Raw genomic sequence first — 16,748 nt, forward strand, 5'->3', positions numbered from 1 at the left:
TATAGGGGGACAGGGCCTCAAGGTGTGAGGTACACTGGGGGGAGGACTCTTGCTGACAAGGTGCAGGGCAGCTACCCCTTTTCCTCTCCGGCACTCCAGCAATTCTTCTAAGGTGGGTGCTTGGTAATCCCACCAGGAAGGGTGCACCGGTCATAGTCCAGAGTTAGACTGGGATGGGATTCTGTTCAGACTGTCCGCCTGTTCTCACCGCCCACTGACTGAGCCCTGGTATACATTATGACAGGCCCGAGGCCAGGGTACAAGTGGCTTCAGTTACTATCATCCCGTCCCACATAGCCAGCCCAGCTTGGCCGGTTAGGAAGCAGACATCTAATATGATGGGGCTGTACCATGTGGGAACATATTGCAACGGTCTCCCGTCTGTATGCCACCCAGGGGAGTGGCCGGAGGATAGGCTCAATGAGTTAAGTACAGGGTGAAAATTCAAGGAACAGCGCTTTACATGTCTAGCATCTGACAGGGGAAAGTGTTTGGGTGCAGTGTGAGAGGATACTGCCCTTCAGGGGTTGTCTGCTACCACAAATGGATCTTGCATGGGGCAGGCCAGGAGGTAAGCCAGGGGGCATGATAGATCTTCAGTAGAGCGTGGTAGGTGTCGGGCAGTATTTGGTACCAACAAGTAATTGGAAAGACAACAGACCACACTCAAGGCGGCAACTAAGTTATTGATGGTCAAATAATTGGTCCCCTATAAACTTACAGGAAGTAAGGTCAAGGTCCTATCTAGGGGCGCAGGCGCAGTAGGGGCTTGCGGCGCATAGAATTAGACTCGGACAGCAGTGGGTACCACAGGACGCTTCCGCTTCCTCCTGGTTATAGACTGCCTGCCCCATTGCTGGCCCAGCCAGATGGGTAGGAGTGGTTACCCGTAGAGGACGGTAGGGACCTCGGGTGTGGGGTTCATTTGTTGGAGGACTCTGGTTGAGAAAGTGTATTAGAGCTCCTACATATCCTCTCCTGCTGCCAGCAACATCCCAATCCGGGGGCTGGGTATTCCACTCCAGGGTGGCTACACCGGGACGGCTACACAACTCCATAAAAGTCTGCAGTCATACGAGGGGGGGGGCGGCATTTGTCGCTAACTGTCCTCCCGTTCTCACCATCCTCATGTCTGCTTCCGAGTTACAATAGGAGACATTTGGCACTGGGTCACTCACGGCAGGGTGGGGACAATAGCAGGGTGACTCAACATCTTTGATCGCTTGCAGACGGTTGGACGTGCGGGAAATAGGAAAAGAAAGGGCAGGCACGTTATGCATATGACTTTCCACAGGGCTCCACTAGCCAAGAACGCTTGCCCTGTGTACTCACTTGTCTCTCTTGGGGACGAGGGATCTGTTGCAAGTGATGAAGTCCTCCAGGTGGAAGTTAGGCAACAAGTGGGGGCATGTGCGTTAGGCATTTGCTTGCCTAGGCAACAGGGTGTTTTGAAGAAGATGGGGCTTCACCTGCTAAAAGTGGCCTTGGATTTGTTTGCTGGGCCGGGGAGAGGCCTGTGTATCTGCTGAATGAAGGTGTGCAGTGCTCAATTAATGGTGTTAAGCAACCCAGCATTGTTTTATTTTGCCAGGATCAAGGGGTGGGCATATGGCCTTTTGTGCGTCTTCAGGGTGGCATGAGGGGCGGAATGCAGGCATCTGAGACAGGTGTTGTTTCCACCACTGAGTTAATTCGGTTTGGGGGCCCAGGCTGGCGCTTGAACAGCTTGCTGAAGATAGCTGCGGCACAGACCCGGGGGGGGGGTGTCTCCCCTCCTACAGTGGGACATACAGTTAAGAGGCAATGAGTTGCCTTCCCTGGGTAGGAAGGCACTGATGTAAGAAATTAAGTCCTCCCTGCGTAAGATGGCAACTATTGAGGGGCATGCGAGTTATAGGGGTCAAGGATAACCACTTGCTTAGTGAAGCAAGGAGCCCGGTCAAGGGAGGCCTGGAAGCCTCGCGCAAAAGAGTTAACCGCGCCAAGCGTAAATTCACTGAAGAGTAGACATAATTTGGCTAGGATACCCGGGCATGCGCTGGCCCTGCTTGCTGAAATAGCTACAGCAGAGTCTTGGGGGAGATTTGTCGTCCTAATGTGCTGGTCATACTCCTGGGAGGGAATAATCTGGCATCTCTGGGGAGAAGGGCACTGCTTCAAGCACTGACGGGCACCATGTGTAAGGAGCAACCAGCTGGGGACCTGTGAGATATGGTGGTCTGGGATAACGCCCCGGCGAGTGTGGCAGGGCGCACAATGAAGGGAAGCCATGGAGGTCTCTCGCAGGAAGGTTGACAGCGCCATGAGGATATTCACTGAGCAAAGGGGGTTTGGCTTCATCCATCATGGGTTACTGCACACTAAGGCCACAGGGTGTTTTGATAAAGATGGGGTACACCTGTCCAGAGTGGGTAAGGACCTGTTCTTACTTGATCTGGGGGAGGCCTTAGAGACAGCAGGGTGTAAGTAATGAAGGCTATCTTGGTGGGGGGCTCTGGGGTGAAGGTGGCCACACCCAGAGCTGTGGCGGAGTTACAGGGCGATCCAGAGGCTGTAAGGTACAGAGGGGTACCCTCTGCAGGAGCACAACAAGGGTGCAAAGGCCAAATATCCCCAGGGAGGTCCTCGTGTTGGACCCTGGAGGAGCGACGGCGCCCCGTTAGTCCTACGGGCGGTTGTGGACCTGAGCAACCGGGGGTTGCCTGGCAGGTTCCGCCCCCTTATGGGGCGTGAGCAAAGGGGTGGGCAGCTGGCCCACAGGTGGGAGGGGTCTCCACTCCCCAAAAATATGGCAAACACTGTTGGGCAGGGCCACGGTGTAATTTGCCTCATCAGGTGGCAGGCGGCGAGGGGCTGCCTGCCTTGGGATCGCCCGTAAGATAACCCACCAATGTTGGCATATTTGTAATGCTAATAAACCTGCAGCAATTTTCTCCACAAAGAAGGTGTCTTGTCTGGTTATTGCTCTAGGAGATTGCTGTATGGGGGAGGAGGAGTGTTTGCCGATATTGGCACTATGTGCCGCAGCCTGCAACCTCTGAGCGCTACAAAACCCCACCTTCTAGCACTACATTGAGCCTGTATCCACACACACACACTAAGAAAGGCGACAGAAGAAGGGGTGCAGGGGCTGGGAGGGGGCCCTTCCCACGGGGCCCGCGGATGGAGAGCCAGCCCCACAGGTGGAGTGACCAGGCATCACGGATTTACCCAGACAGTCCCGGCTTTTAACCAGCTGTCCTGGAAGATTTTTGCAGTTTTGGCTCATGTTCCGCATTTTAGAGGGGGTCGCCTGAAACCAGTGAGAAGTGAGATTGGGTGTTCTAAAGCTGTGCTAGTTAGCAGCTGTTAAAAGGAAGCAATTTAATGAACAGGTACGCTGCTGGTTTTAGAAATTACATTTTATTTATTTTCTTAGCGCTTCTTCTGGGTTCCAATGTTGATAAGAGTTGTCATTCTGCGAAGCATTGTTGATGTAAAATTGTAGTCCTTCTTCTGTTTTTGCAAAAGGTCCCGGTTTTCGCTTCTCAAGATCTGGTCACCCCACCCACAGGCCCTTCCCTGGTGGGGGAGCACCAGTCCTCGAGCTGGCACAGTCCAGGTGCTGATGCATCGCTGCCCATGGGGGGGGCATGGAATCTCATTTCATACCTCCCCCCCCGCACCTCCTGCATCCCCAGCCCTCCAACTCCCCCCTCCTTCCCTCTGTAGAAGAGGGGGGCCCGGTCCAGACACATCCCCTCCCTTGGGGGATGGGCGACGAACGAAGGGGCATAACAGACAGGGTGTTTTAGGACTGCCCCCAATCTGACCACTCCCCCTGGATGACGCCCTTCTGACGTCACTGGCAATGGCAGGGCGACCACATAAGTCCTGAATGCCAGACTCCGGCAGGCGAGTTATTTTCATTCGGAGGTGCTGTGTGAGGTGAGCGCGCCGTGTGATCTGCTGCAGGTGAGTTGTGGTGCTGTGTGAGGTGAGCGCGCCGTGTGATCTGCTGCAGGTGAGTTGTGGTGCTGTGTGAGGTGAGCGCGCCGTGTGATCTGCTGCAGGTGAGTTGTGGTGCTGTGTGAGGTGAGCGCGCCGTGTGATCTGTTGCAGGTGAGTTGTGGTGCTGTGTGAGGTGAGCGCGCCTTGTGATCTGATGCAGGTGAGTTGTGGTGCTGGGTGAGGTGAGCGCGCCGTGTGATCTGATGCAGGTGAGTTGTGGTGCTGTGTGAGGTGAGCGCGCCGTGTGATCTGCTGCAGGTGAGTTGTGGTGTTGTGTGAGTTGAGCGTGTGATCTGCGGCAGGTGAGTTGTGGTGCTGTGTGAGGTGAGCGCGCCGTGTGATCTGCTGCAGGTGAGTTGTGGTGTTGTGTGAGTTGAGCGCGCCGTGTGATCTGCGGCAGGTGAGTTGTGGTGCTGTGTGAGGTGAGCGCGCCGTGTGATCTGCTGCAGGTGAGTTGTGGTGCTGTGTGAGGTGAGCGCGCCGTGTGATCTGATGCAGGTGAGTTGTGGGGTGGCAGACACACCCCCTCGGATTACTTTCACCCTGTGCTGCACTGGTTGTGCTTCATGCAATTTTCCGCTGTTTGTTTCAAGCCGAAGTGTAATGTTTTCATTTATGGATGCGGGCACTGGGTACACAACAACTGACCCTTTGAGACTGCCCCCCTCTCACAGGCGTGCCAGGATCATTCCTCGCATCTTGCATTCAATCTGACCGTGTGACCCCTTGTGCCAGTCCGCTTTCCTTCCAGTGAGCGGCATCACGCCCTATTCACGCGCCCCCCCCCTTTCATTGGTCTGGCATGAGAGCAGAGGGGGAGCCCCCCCCTCTGCTCTCATGCCAGATCAATGAAAGGGGGGGGCGCATTGGTCTGGCATGAGAGCACCCCCCCTTTCATTGGTCTGGCATGAGAGCACCCCCCCTCTTCATTGGTCTGGCATGAGAGCACGCCCCCCCCCCTCATTGGTCTGGCATGAGGGCACAAGTGACGTATGCATCCATGGACACTGAGTGTATAAAGTATACCAGCTGTGCCCGCGAGCATGGCAGTGCCACCCCTTCTATCACTCTTGCACCCCCATCATGCAGTACTTTCATTTCAATGTGTGAGGGACTCTTTCACACTTAAAAAGTGCCCCCACTAACACAAGGAGTTTGAGGGACCCGTTCACAGGCAGGCTTTACAAGCCAGGGTCTGTGCAGATTTCGGGCCTTCGAGTCTGATTGCTGTGCTGAGGAGGGGGCGGTTTTAGTTGGTTGTTAATCACTAGGGGCACTTGTTCCAAGTCTTGCATGCTCGCACACACGTATTATTTGCTGCTCTTGTGTCTTTGGCACAATTGTGCTCCATTTGTTAATGTTGTGTCTTATTTCCATGCTCACTTGCCTCCACTCTCTTTCCACCTCTGGGGCTCGCCTTGGCACTTTGTCCATCACCTTTGTTCCTGCGTGTGGGGCATTGGTTCAATCTTTGTGCCTCTCACTTAGTGACAGGTCTCTAGAGTGACCCCCAACATGTGGCTGTATATCTGTGGCTGCCCCCTTCCTGCATTGCAATCCTTCCTGACACTGCCAGTGTCACACACTTTGTCTCTTTGTTTCATTCTTATTCTCAGGGGTCAATTCTTAACCCTTTGACTTCTGTGGCCCCCGCTGAATCACTGCTGAAAACCGGGGCCCCCACCGAAGCTATTTCTATGCTTTGAACCTCAAAACTATGCGCAAAATACGGAGAGAAATATACAAAAAACAATGCAAAATTATGAAATGTTTGACTTAATAAACACACCAAAAATATATAAAAATCACATTTGTAATGGGAAGGTTGGAACTTTTCAAAATCTGTTTTTATTTCTAAAAGGCAAAGCTGTATGCTGGACTAGCAGACCACTCTGTTTCCTTGCTCCTAATTAGGGCTCCCGGTTTTATGGTATTTATTTTTTCGTCATTTCCGTCTGTATTTATCCATATTTATTTTGGATTATGTGGAAAAAGAAGCTGAAGTTAGTATTTTTCCACATTTATTTAACCTATAAATATGCACTCATGCTTGCATGTTTGCCAGGTTTCAGTGCTGTGAACACCCGCAGAAGATAAATCAGTGCACCTATAGAAAAATATGCACATTTCAGTTTCAACCTTGTGCATATCTACTGTTGTTAAAGCCTCTTTACTAAAAGTCCTTTTTTTTTTTTTTTTAACCCCATTTCCTATCAATCCACACATTTATTGGCCAGGCAGTCATGGTAGACAGTATTTAGAATTACTCAAAAATCAACCAATTTCCGTTTTTATCCACACTTAAAAATAAATACAGACGCGAAAGTGAATGTTTTATTATTATTATTTGGAGTTTTATATCGCGCATGGTTACCCTTGAGCATCCCAGCGCTATCCATAGATCAACCACCGCCCAACACATGACACATTAGGCTGGGAACAGATGAGTTTTTAATAGTTTGCGGGAGCGCAGAGTGCTGATCTCTGCCCGCAACACGAGTGGAAGCGAGTTCCAAGCGGAAGCCGTGTTCATGAGAACCTTCTCCCTCCGGTGCGGGCTCGCCTTACTCTAGAAGACTGGAGGAGGAATTTATGATCCGAGCGGAGAGCCCTTGCAGCTTTATAGGGTTGGATCATGTTCCTCAGGATCGCTGGACCCTTCCCCTGCGGACTGTTCTGTGCCATGCAGAGTGCTTTAAAGGTTACTCTTTCCCGCACCGGGAGCCAGTGCAGCGCCTTCAGTGCCGGTTTGACGGACTGCCTTCTGGGAACATTGATCAGCAGTCTGGCCGCTGCATTTTGCACCTGCTGCAACTTCTTAAATGTGGATTCCGGCGCGCCCAAGAAGAGTGCATTGCTGTAGTCCAGCCTCGAAATGATGAGCCCCTGTATAAGCAGCTTACGGGAGGTCTCAGGGAGGAGTGACAGAATCCTGCGGGCTGACCGGAGCATACCAAAACATGCACCCGCGGTCTTTTTGGCGTGTGTTCTGAACGTCAAGTCCTGCTCCAGCCACACCCCCAGGCTCTTAATCTCCTTCTTCGGGCTGGGAGGAGCTCCCATGCAGTCGGGCCAGCTACTGGGGGACAGGGAGAAGGAAGATTGACCTAAGATCATAAGCTCGGTCTTTGAGCCATTCAGTTTAAGGGATGAATTACACATCCACCCAAACACTTCCTCCAGGCAGGAGTGAAGCACCGCTGGTTGCTTCTCTAACTGAGAGAGACCCACCACCATCTGCGTATCATCCGCATAGCTGATGATGTTAAAGCCAAACGGAGACACCACATCCTCCAGGGGGGCCATATATACATTAAATAATGTAGGGCTCAACGACGAGCCCAGGGGAACCCCACACTGGAGGGCAAAGGGGGGCGACTTCTCGTTTCCTTCCCAAACTTCAAATGACCGTCCTCCTAAAAAGGAGGCAAGCCATCCCTGTGACACCCAACCCTTCCGGCCACTGGAGTAGTACCTGATGATTCACGGTATCAAAAGCCGCACTCAGGTCCAGGAGGATCATTGCCACTGACCCTCCTGCATCCAGAATGCACCTGGCTTCCTCCACCACGGCCAGAAGGGCGGTGTCTGTGCCCTGTCCAGGACGGAATCCCGTCTGGGAATCCCGTAACCGGCCATTGGCCTCCAAGAAATTCGAGAGTTGGTAGTTGACCAGTCTTTCAGCCACCTTGCTCACGCCTGGGAGCAGGGAAATTGGCCTAAAATTAGCCAGGTCAGTGGGGTCAAGGCTCGGCTTCTTCAGGAGGGCCTTCACGACCGCTCCTTTCCATCCAGGTGGCACCACCCCTTGCGAAAGCGACAGGTTAATCAGCTCGGTCACTGGGGCCACGATGGTCGGCGCAACCTGTTTTAAATATCGCATCGGGACAGGGTCCTTGGGAGAGCCACTCTTCAGTTTCCCAAGCACATTCAACACTTCCTCCGCAGTCACAGGGCCAAAAAGGTCCAGCTCAGCTGCTCCTACCCTTTGCTGAGCAGTTGGCTCTGCCACTGCAGTTAGCTGAGGGAGTGAGCGTAGGATGGTCTCAATTTTGGAATTGAAGTAGCCAGCTCCAGGCATTTCCCTTGGGGATTGTCATGAATAACCGGTGGGTCGGGGGTTTTTAGCAACTCCTTCATCACTTTGAAGGACTCTCTCGAGGAACAAGTGGCTTTACAAATTCTTTCATCAAAGTATTTGATCTTAGCCTCCCTTATCGCGTTCTTGTACGATCTCATGGCTGAGCGATAATTGTTCCTACTTGTTATCCCCCAATCCTTCCTCCACCCCCGTTCTAGCCTTTTGCAGCTCTTTCTCAGTGCCCTCAGCTCAGGAGAGTACCATGGGGCCGAGCCCGCTCTCTTATCCCTGATGAGCATCTTTTTCTTTGGGAGAATGGCGTCTAGGGAGCTACTCAACCAGCTCTCCAGGCTGGCATCCGCATCCACCGGGTCAGACCCCCCTTGGGGGCATGTTGACTCCAAGTGGGCCGCCCATTTATCCATAGGGAGCCTCGACCAAGCTCTATCCGTCCTAAATGTCCTGGGTGTGGGGAGATCCCAAACCGCAGGAGCCCAGCTGACTAAGACCAAAAAATGGTCTGTCCACGGTAGGGCAAGGGGAGGTAGGGCGGTTAGTTGCTCCATATTTGAGATAATTGGGTCAAGCAGATGACCCTTTTCATGGGTCGCACCTAAATTAATTTGTCTCATCTGCATAGCGCCCAGGTCACACTGCAGGTCAGTAGCAGGCAAGTCCATTGAATCCTCAAAATGGAGGTTCAGGTCTCCTAACACGACAAAATTCGTAGTAGAGGAAGCTAGGTAGGTAACAGATTCCATTAGTGAATCAATGAAACCGGCCACTGCCCCAGGGGGGCGATAGACAAGGAGACCTGAAATGGCGACCATGGGGGACAGCCAGAGGGAGAATTGACAGCTTTCGCAGTCCTTGACCCCGGCCTCCTGCGCTTTACAACTGAGCGTATCCCTGTACAGAATAGCCATACCCCCTCCCCGCCCTATGGGTCTGTCGAGATGGAAAATCACAAATCCCGGCGGGAGGGCTCGGACCATATCTGGGCCGGATGTGGACGTGATCCATGTCTCCGTTAAAAATAAGACATCAAGATCATAGTCCAGGATTAATGAGTTAATTTCTGTGGAGTGACAGGGAAGTGACCTACAGTTCAACAGACCAAATTCTAACTTTTTTCTAGCCTTATGGGCCCCAGGCCCTGGGCTACACACCTTACAACTTACAAAAGGTTCACAATGAACCCACATGTATCCGATTTTGGGGGTCGCAATGACAGGAGATCAATCGTGGCATACCTGATGAAACTACCCTGCAAAGATGGAACAACGGGCATAATGGCAGGCCCTAGGCCCGTCTGGGTCCGGACGGGCATAGACGGGCTTTCCTCTGGCGCCCCGCTGCGCGCATTCGCTGCGCGCCTGCATTCTAGGAAGAGTAAATAGGAAGTGGCAGGGGATACGAGCCAAGGACTAGACCGCAAAGCACCCAATCGTGGTGTCCGCGTGTCTAGCCCTCACAAGATGGCGGGCGGAAGTATTCCGGCGAGAATAGCCCAGCTAGCCTGTAAATTTGAGGGTTAGCAGGTAAGCAATCAAAAAGTATAATCACGAGTGGTGGATTAATAAATTAGCACTCTAATCACACAGATTAATTAAAATGTACACGAGCATACAAAACAATTTTAAAACTATCTAAAAAGCGGAGCTAGCCTCCAGCAGCCTAGGTAAAGTGCAGTGTGTCAATAGCAGCAGCAGTGTGTCAGTAAATAGATCTATTTATCTGTAAAAATAAGTAAAAACAGAAAACAGGGAGGCTTACTCATGCTGCATGTTGTCCTTTTGTTGACGCATACCAGTGCTTCACTTGAGACCACCCATGCCAGCAGGATTCTGCTTGCTGTCCTTGTGCTGCTCCCACTAATCAGGCTAAGGAGACAACTTACATTTTAGCCTCTCATTTCATGTTCCCTCACATTTGCACAGAGTTGTATGTTTTTCAATTTTACAATGTTTCTAATATTATTTCATTTCTCACCTGTCAAGGCTCCCATAAATTGTTGTTAAAGGCCCCAGATTAAGACCCATAGATCTATGCCTTTGTGTTAAAGGAATAGACTGTGCGTCTGTGTTTATATCACATCGCTTGTGTTCATTTGCTGTCTTGTTTTTCAGCCTGCATCGTCAGCACTGTCTTTGTTTGCTGATCCTTGCGCTCTTGTCGCGGTCTATTCCATATCTATGGTGGTGATGCACAGAGTGTCTCTTAATGTTGCTAGTTTAGCTGTGCCACTTCCCTTGTAGTTGTATGTCTATGTTCCACCGACCCATTTCTGTGCCTCTGTTGCCTTTGGTGTTGTCCGTGTCCCTGACCCCCCTGGTGCAGGCTTTGGCATTCTAAACATGTTCTCGAAAGTTGACCATGGGATGCTTCCCACCTCTCAATGCAGTTATTATGCTATGAGTCATTTCAATTTGAATTTGGAAGCTGTTTAATCCAACATGTTTCATTTTCAGACTATCACATGAATATAGAGTGATCCCTTCACTCTAGATTATTATGGACTCTGTCTCCAGTCCTGAACTTCTCATCTATAAATCATTCATTTTAGGTATGTTAGTCTAATTAGCACAATGGATGCAAAGTAAGACGACAACACCCAGATTCAATTAGGCAGTCACGCAAAATCCAAGACTGGAAAGTGTCCCTAGTGACATAGCGGCGGGTGGACGTTCTACAGGGATAATCTGGTGCGGCGCCCCTGGCTCAGAGTGCGGCGCCCCTGGCTCAGAGTGCGGCGCCCCTGGCTCAGAGTGCGGCGCCCCTGGCTCAGAGTGCGGCGCCCCTGGCTCAGAGTGCGGCGCCCCTGGCTCAGAGTGCGGCGCCCCTGGCTCAGTTATAAGAATAGATGGTAGCAACTGGGAGCCAGAGAGAGGAAGCATTCGCATACCTTGGAAGAGATCAAATGACTGTGCCTGTGAAGTTCTGCAACATTCAAAGCCTGCGGACATTGAACTTCAAGGCACATGCTAATAAAGCATTCTTACCGTCTAATGTGGATCCAGTGACCCTCCTTGAAATGGTCACTCTGTCTTAAGACAGTCATTTGTGTAACTTATGTTAATGCGTTCAGTGCTGATTAGAAGTCTGAAAAGTATGATTCAGCCACGGGCTCAAACAAAAGAAATAACCCCTAAGCTCTACACTTTATTAGGTGTAGTTTGACAGCGTGGCTGTCACTAAATCTTGTGTGATCAACAGAAAACAAGCTTCAGAGTACTCTTGAGAGATCGACCTTGGCTCCACCTGCTTTTCGATAAGGGAGTACAGCATCGAGTTGGGCAAATGTGTGGTTTCACTGAAAAAGAGCGCTTGTGTTGCCCTTTCTTGGACATGTAGGGGGTCTCTGAAACAATTGCGTACTGCTAACTCCTCGTCGCTGTTGTGACCATATGGGAATTTTGTACTGAGTTCAATAATGGAATGGAATTCAAGGAGTTGCAGTTGTTTCTCATGATCCCCCCCCCCCATCTCAACTTTTTTACAACTCGGTCTATTATTTTTTTGTAAACTGTTTTTATTATTTTCACAAACCAAAAGGCAAACATTACATCTTAATGAATTCTCAATGTACCCCATCACTTATGCTTGCCGGCTCAGTTGCCTCGGGTACCTTCCCATTGCAACAACACCTTTATACTTGTTCATACTATTAAAGCTATTCCCATCTGTACCGTATCCTTATATTATAACCGTGTTCCATGCTAGTCTGGTCCTGTTAACAAATACTGAGTAAAATTGCTATGAGACCATTGTACTATAACAAACAACATGCCATTTCCCCCCCCCCCCATCCCACCTCGTTCCACCGGCGTGCGCTGTCTCCTAGGAGCTGAAAAACTAAGAGATAACTCTTTCTGGAATCTGTATCACTGTAGTTGCGGGACAAAACAATCTCACCTTCATTTGTGTCATTTTCACTGGTGCATTACAGGGTTATGTCTAGGGATTTCAGGTTGTTCCAGAGGTTTGCGGTACTTCAGTCTGCACTTCTAGGATCGAACTAGTATCAGAGTCTGCCTCGGGTACTTGCAGTGCCGCTACTATGGCCTCCCATGCCCTAGCTGTCTCCAATGCCTTATCATTATTAGACCGCTTAGCATGTTGTAGCCGGGCTATACTTTCACTCGTTGCCCACTTAATCAATTCTGCTTTCCAACGCTCAAAGTTAGGTCCCTGCCTCGACTTCCAATGTGCTGTAATATCCCTCTTGGCTAACAACAAACCTAGGTCCAAGAACTTACTTGTTACCTTCATTCTAGTTGTATGGGGAAACCAATGCAATAAGCAAGTGCCTATTTCACATTCCACTTGTCGGTCGGTTACTCCGCAAAGCAGGCCAACCACCTCTTCCCAGTACATTCCCACTTGCGGACATTCCCATAACATGTGGTGTAACTCCGCCCCTACCAGATTGCAAGGCGGGCTTTGGGCCGAGTCTGTCTTGAAGTATTGATTAATCTTAGCAGGGGTTAAATACGCGCTGTGTAATATAAAAAAATGGACCAACTGGAATCTAACATTCCTGGTACAGTTCCACGCCCTCCTAATCAACTGAGCCCATGTTTTCGCCTGATATGGTAACAGGGCCCCATCTTCGTATAAATCTCCCAATACTTGTACACCCATCCTCTCCCACTCGGCCAACGCGTTCCAGTCCCCTCCATGCAGGAGGGCGGTACACATGCCCAAAGGTATCTCTGGGGCGTAAGGGCAGGCAATGCCAGCCCTGCGCTGGCTCCGATTCCAACACAGTCTCAGAGTCCGCTCCTCAATAGATAGTGTCCCAAGGTGCAGCCGCTGCTGAAGTACCACAAAGAACAATACATGGCGTGGTATCCATTGGCCCTCAGGACCATCTGGACCCCTGAACTCCTGAGCCACCGCCTGAGTAAGCCATTGCAGTTGGGCTGCCAAATAGTATAATTCGAAATCGGGCACAGCCAAGCCCCCATCAGCTCTCGGGTGCATCAATGTAGCCAATGCTACCCGCCGTCGACCAGAGCCCCTCAAAAAATCCACTGATCATCATCCGGAGTGGTCTGAAAATTGATCCCGGGACCCAAATCAGCAACGTCCGAAAATAGTACAGCAATCGAGGGAGCGCCACCATCTTCAGTAGTGCCACCCGCCCAGCTAGCGAAAGTGGCAGATTACCCCAAAACGCTAGACTGCCCGAAGTCCCCGCACATCTCTACCTATATTACCCTCCAACAAATCATCAGATGTATGATAAATATTAGTTCCAAGATAAGGCAGACATCGAGGCTCCCACCTAATACCTGCCACCTGAGCCGGACCCACCTCCGATGGATTCACCGCACACAAACAAGTCTTCGTCCAGCTCACCCCGAGACCCTACCAAATGCGCAGAGCAATGTTGTTGCGCCGTCCAATGCATCTGCCGTATTGGCCAAAAACATAAGTAAATCGTCCGCATATAATGATATATTTTGCATATCCCCTCGCAAATCTTAACCAAGGTAGTGTTGTCCCAATCTGGCATGTGCCGCCAAGGGCTCAATGGCCAATGCGAACAGTAACGGAGAAAGTGGGCATCCCTGTCACGTTCCCCATCCCACTAAGCAGGAGGAAGAGACCATCATCCCCGTCTGTACCCGAGCCGTTGCCGATCTATAAAGAATCTCTGTCCACCCCACGTATGCCTCCCCAAAACCAAAGGCGCGCATAATTTGGAACAGGTAGGGCCATTCCAGGCTGTCAAATGCCTTTTCACTATCCATTGAAAGGACTGCCGCGGCAGGGGTCATGCCGTGACCTACCCCCAGTATGCGGAGTAAACTTCTCACATTAGTGGATGTATTTCGAGTAGGGATGAATCCGGCCTGATCATAGTGGACCAGCTGCACCATGTGCGGGAGAAGCCGAGTTGTGAGGATCCTGCTCAATATTTTATAATCAATAGTCAACATGGATAATGGTCTGTAGGCCGACCTACCCATTGGGTCCTTCCGTGACTTCAATAGAGGGATAATAACTGCCTCTCTAGTGGAGGCTGGCAGCCTACCCATCTTCTGTGCTTCCCTAAAAACAGCCAACAGCTTAGGGGGCCAATAAATCAATATATTGCGCATAAAACTCGATAGGCAGCCCATCCGCACCCGGCGTTTTATTACGTGCCATGTGTTTAACCGCCGATCTTATTTCCCCCAAGGAGATCTCCTGTCCTAACACATCTGCCTGCTCCTCTTCTATTCGTGGCAACTCTATATCTTCCAAGAAATCCCCCATACCCTCTCCAGAGACCTGCAATTTGCTCCGGTATAAATCCGTATAGTACTCCATGAACAACCCGTTTATCCCTTGCTGGGTATACACAGATGTTCCCGTCGCTGTGGCCAACTCCAATATGGGTGTGCCCCTAGGGGCCGGGTTGGCCAACCATGCCAGCAGCGTACTCACTTTATCCCATTCCGCATGTGCCCTCGCCAGGTATGATCTATGATCAAAGCCGCGCAACCACTCTATTTGCGCTGCCAGTGCCATTCTAGCGTCGGAGGCATCGCCTTGCACTCCAGGGTTCTCAGGGCAGGCCCTCTCTGCCCTTCACAAATGTTTCTCCACCATCTCTAGATCATGTAATAATGTCTTCCGCACTCCCACCATTTTAGTAATGCACAATCCCCGCGCCACTACATTAAAAGCATCCCACTCCATTGCCAACGTCGATGCAGTACCCTCATTCTCGAGGAAGTAGTGAGTGATGCCCATCTCAACCTCGACATGGAAGACCGGATCTTCCAGTGCCTCTGGCCTCAGCCACCAGATCGGGATCACAGGTCTCTCCTGGACCCAGTGCATTTTCAGCAATAACGGGTTATGATCTGAATGTGTTCTCGCAAGACATTCACTGCCCCCCTCTTTTACATGAATGTCTGGGGTGCACAATATCGCATCAAGCCGTACATGCAGGTCATGTAATGCCGAGAAGATAGAATAGTCGCGGTCCCCTGGGTACTTCGCACGCCATGTGTCTACCAGTCCCCATCTATCCTGCCAATCCCGTCTGACTTCAGAAAGTCTATGTATGGGTGCTTCTGGCAAAGGGGGATGGGACCTGTTCATATTGGTGTCTGCTATAGAGTTAAAGTCAATACCCATCATTACCGAACCGATCAAATAGAGCACCAACCTCACAGACAAGTGAGCAAAGAATGCCGCCTGGTCCACATTGGGGGCATATACACTGCACAACGTCACTTCCACCCCATTCAGACGTCCAACCACCACCACAAACCTCCCATCTGGATCCACTAACTGCTGTGTCATCTACTAATCCATATTAGCGTCCCTCTAGCAAAAGCTGAGTATGTTGTATAATAAAGCTGCCCGCTCCACCTACACTGCAACGCCAACCCTTCTGTGCAGTTAATGTAGGTTTCCTAGAGGAAAGCTATTTGTGCTCCCCTATGCACCAAAAAAGCATGTACCTTATGGCGCCTCATCGTATGTATCTCCCGTACATTCCATGTAATGCATTTCAAGTCCGATACCGTCCCCATGTTGTGTTCCAAGCTGCATAAATGTCTGTTAGCTCCTTGTAGACACACCGGTGGCCCTTACATCCCTGAACAAACTCCCACCTCAAAAAACTCCAACCTCCTCCCCTCCCCCCCCCCCCCCCCCCAGAACAGGTCCTAAGATTCTAGCACCCATCCAAACTAACAAATTAATGGCCCCTCTGGTAGCTGCCAGGGAACCACCCGACTAACAAAAATGTGGGAGGCGACCAAGAGCTGAGAGGGTCTTGTCCACAATACGTCCAGTATCGAGTGCCATACCCCATTAGAAAAGAACCCTTAGCCTCTAAAGAGGTGGTCCGGTTTGAGGGAGCCACACTTTCCAAAAGCCCTTTAGTCCTTGTCATCACTACTGACCTCCACACCCATGGGTCAAGAGAGGACCAACCATGTATTGTTCCTCCCAAGAGATCTCTCTGAAAAGTCTTACAACTTTACGCATCGACTAGCCCATCCGCTGTCCCATGTGGCAATTGCACTTCCCGTGTCCGTGTCATCTGAGTCAGACCCCGACAAGACCTTTTCTGATTCCGTCGCCATCATCGATGCTGCTCCTCTGTCCTGCGATATTTCTGTGACCGCCTGCAACACCACGGATCTTTCCCTCTCTGTTTGAGTCACCGTGGGCCTCTGCGCACCCTGATGGCATTGGCCATCATGCCGCGACCTGCGTGAACGTGGTGCCTCTGCCAGCGACTCTGTGCCGCACCCTGCAGCGCCCGATCCTGCTCTATAAGGCTCCAACCATGTCCAAGCTTCCTCAGGATTATCATGCAAAAATGCTTTACCGTCCATGGTCACCCTTAGGCATGCAGGGAACATCAGAGAGTACTGAATGCCTTCATCACGGAGTGCTTTCTTGACCTCCATAAACGAAGCCCGTCGGCGTTGCACATCGTACGTATAATCCGGGAGCAGTGTCAAGTTATTATCTACCCTGTAGGGGCCCGAGGAGCAAGCCCTGTTCAGTAACAGGTCCTGTCCTTGTAGTGGAGCAGTCGTGCCACCACTGGTCTGGGCGGTTGACCGGGCGCTGACGGGTGAGCCGGTACTCTGTGTGCTCTTTCCAAGGTGTAGAATGGTGACAGACCCTCGGGGGCAACTTCAGTCCGCAACCAATT

General features: G+C 51.0%; 1 protein-coding gene across 2 annotated transcripts in view; it reads left to right on the forward strand.

Annotated features, from left to right (window-relative positions):
• The first annotated feature begins 3,843 nt into the window (after positions 1-3,843).
• The window catches only part of LOC146822486 (uncharacterized), a 39,853-nt gene continuing 26,948 nt past the window's right edge, over positions 3,844-16,748 (forward strand). The window contains exon 1 of one of the 2 annotated variants that reach the window (XM_085613595.1): positions 3,844-3,954. The gene's annotated coding sequence lies outside the window, so the exon portion shown is untranslated. The remainder of the gene's footprint in view (positions 3,955-16,748) is intronic. The other variant, XM_085613597.1, reaches the window with a different exon arrangement.

Source organism: Triturus cristatus, chromosome 6 (genome assembly GCF_964204655.1).
Source record: "Triturus cristatus chromosome 6, aTriCri1.1, whole genome shotgun sequence".
NCBI lineage: Eukaryota > Metazoa > Chordata > Amphibia > Caudata > Salamandridae > Triturus > Triturus cristatus.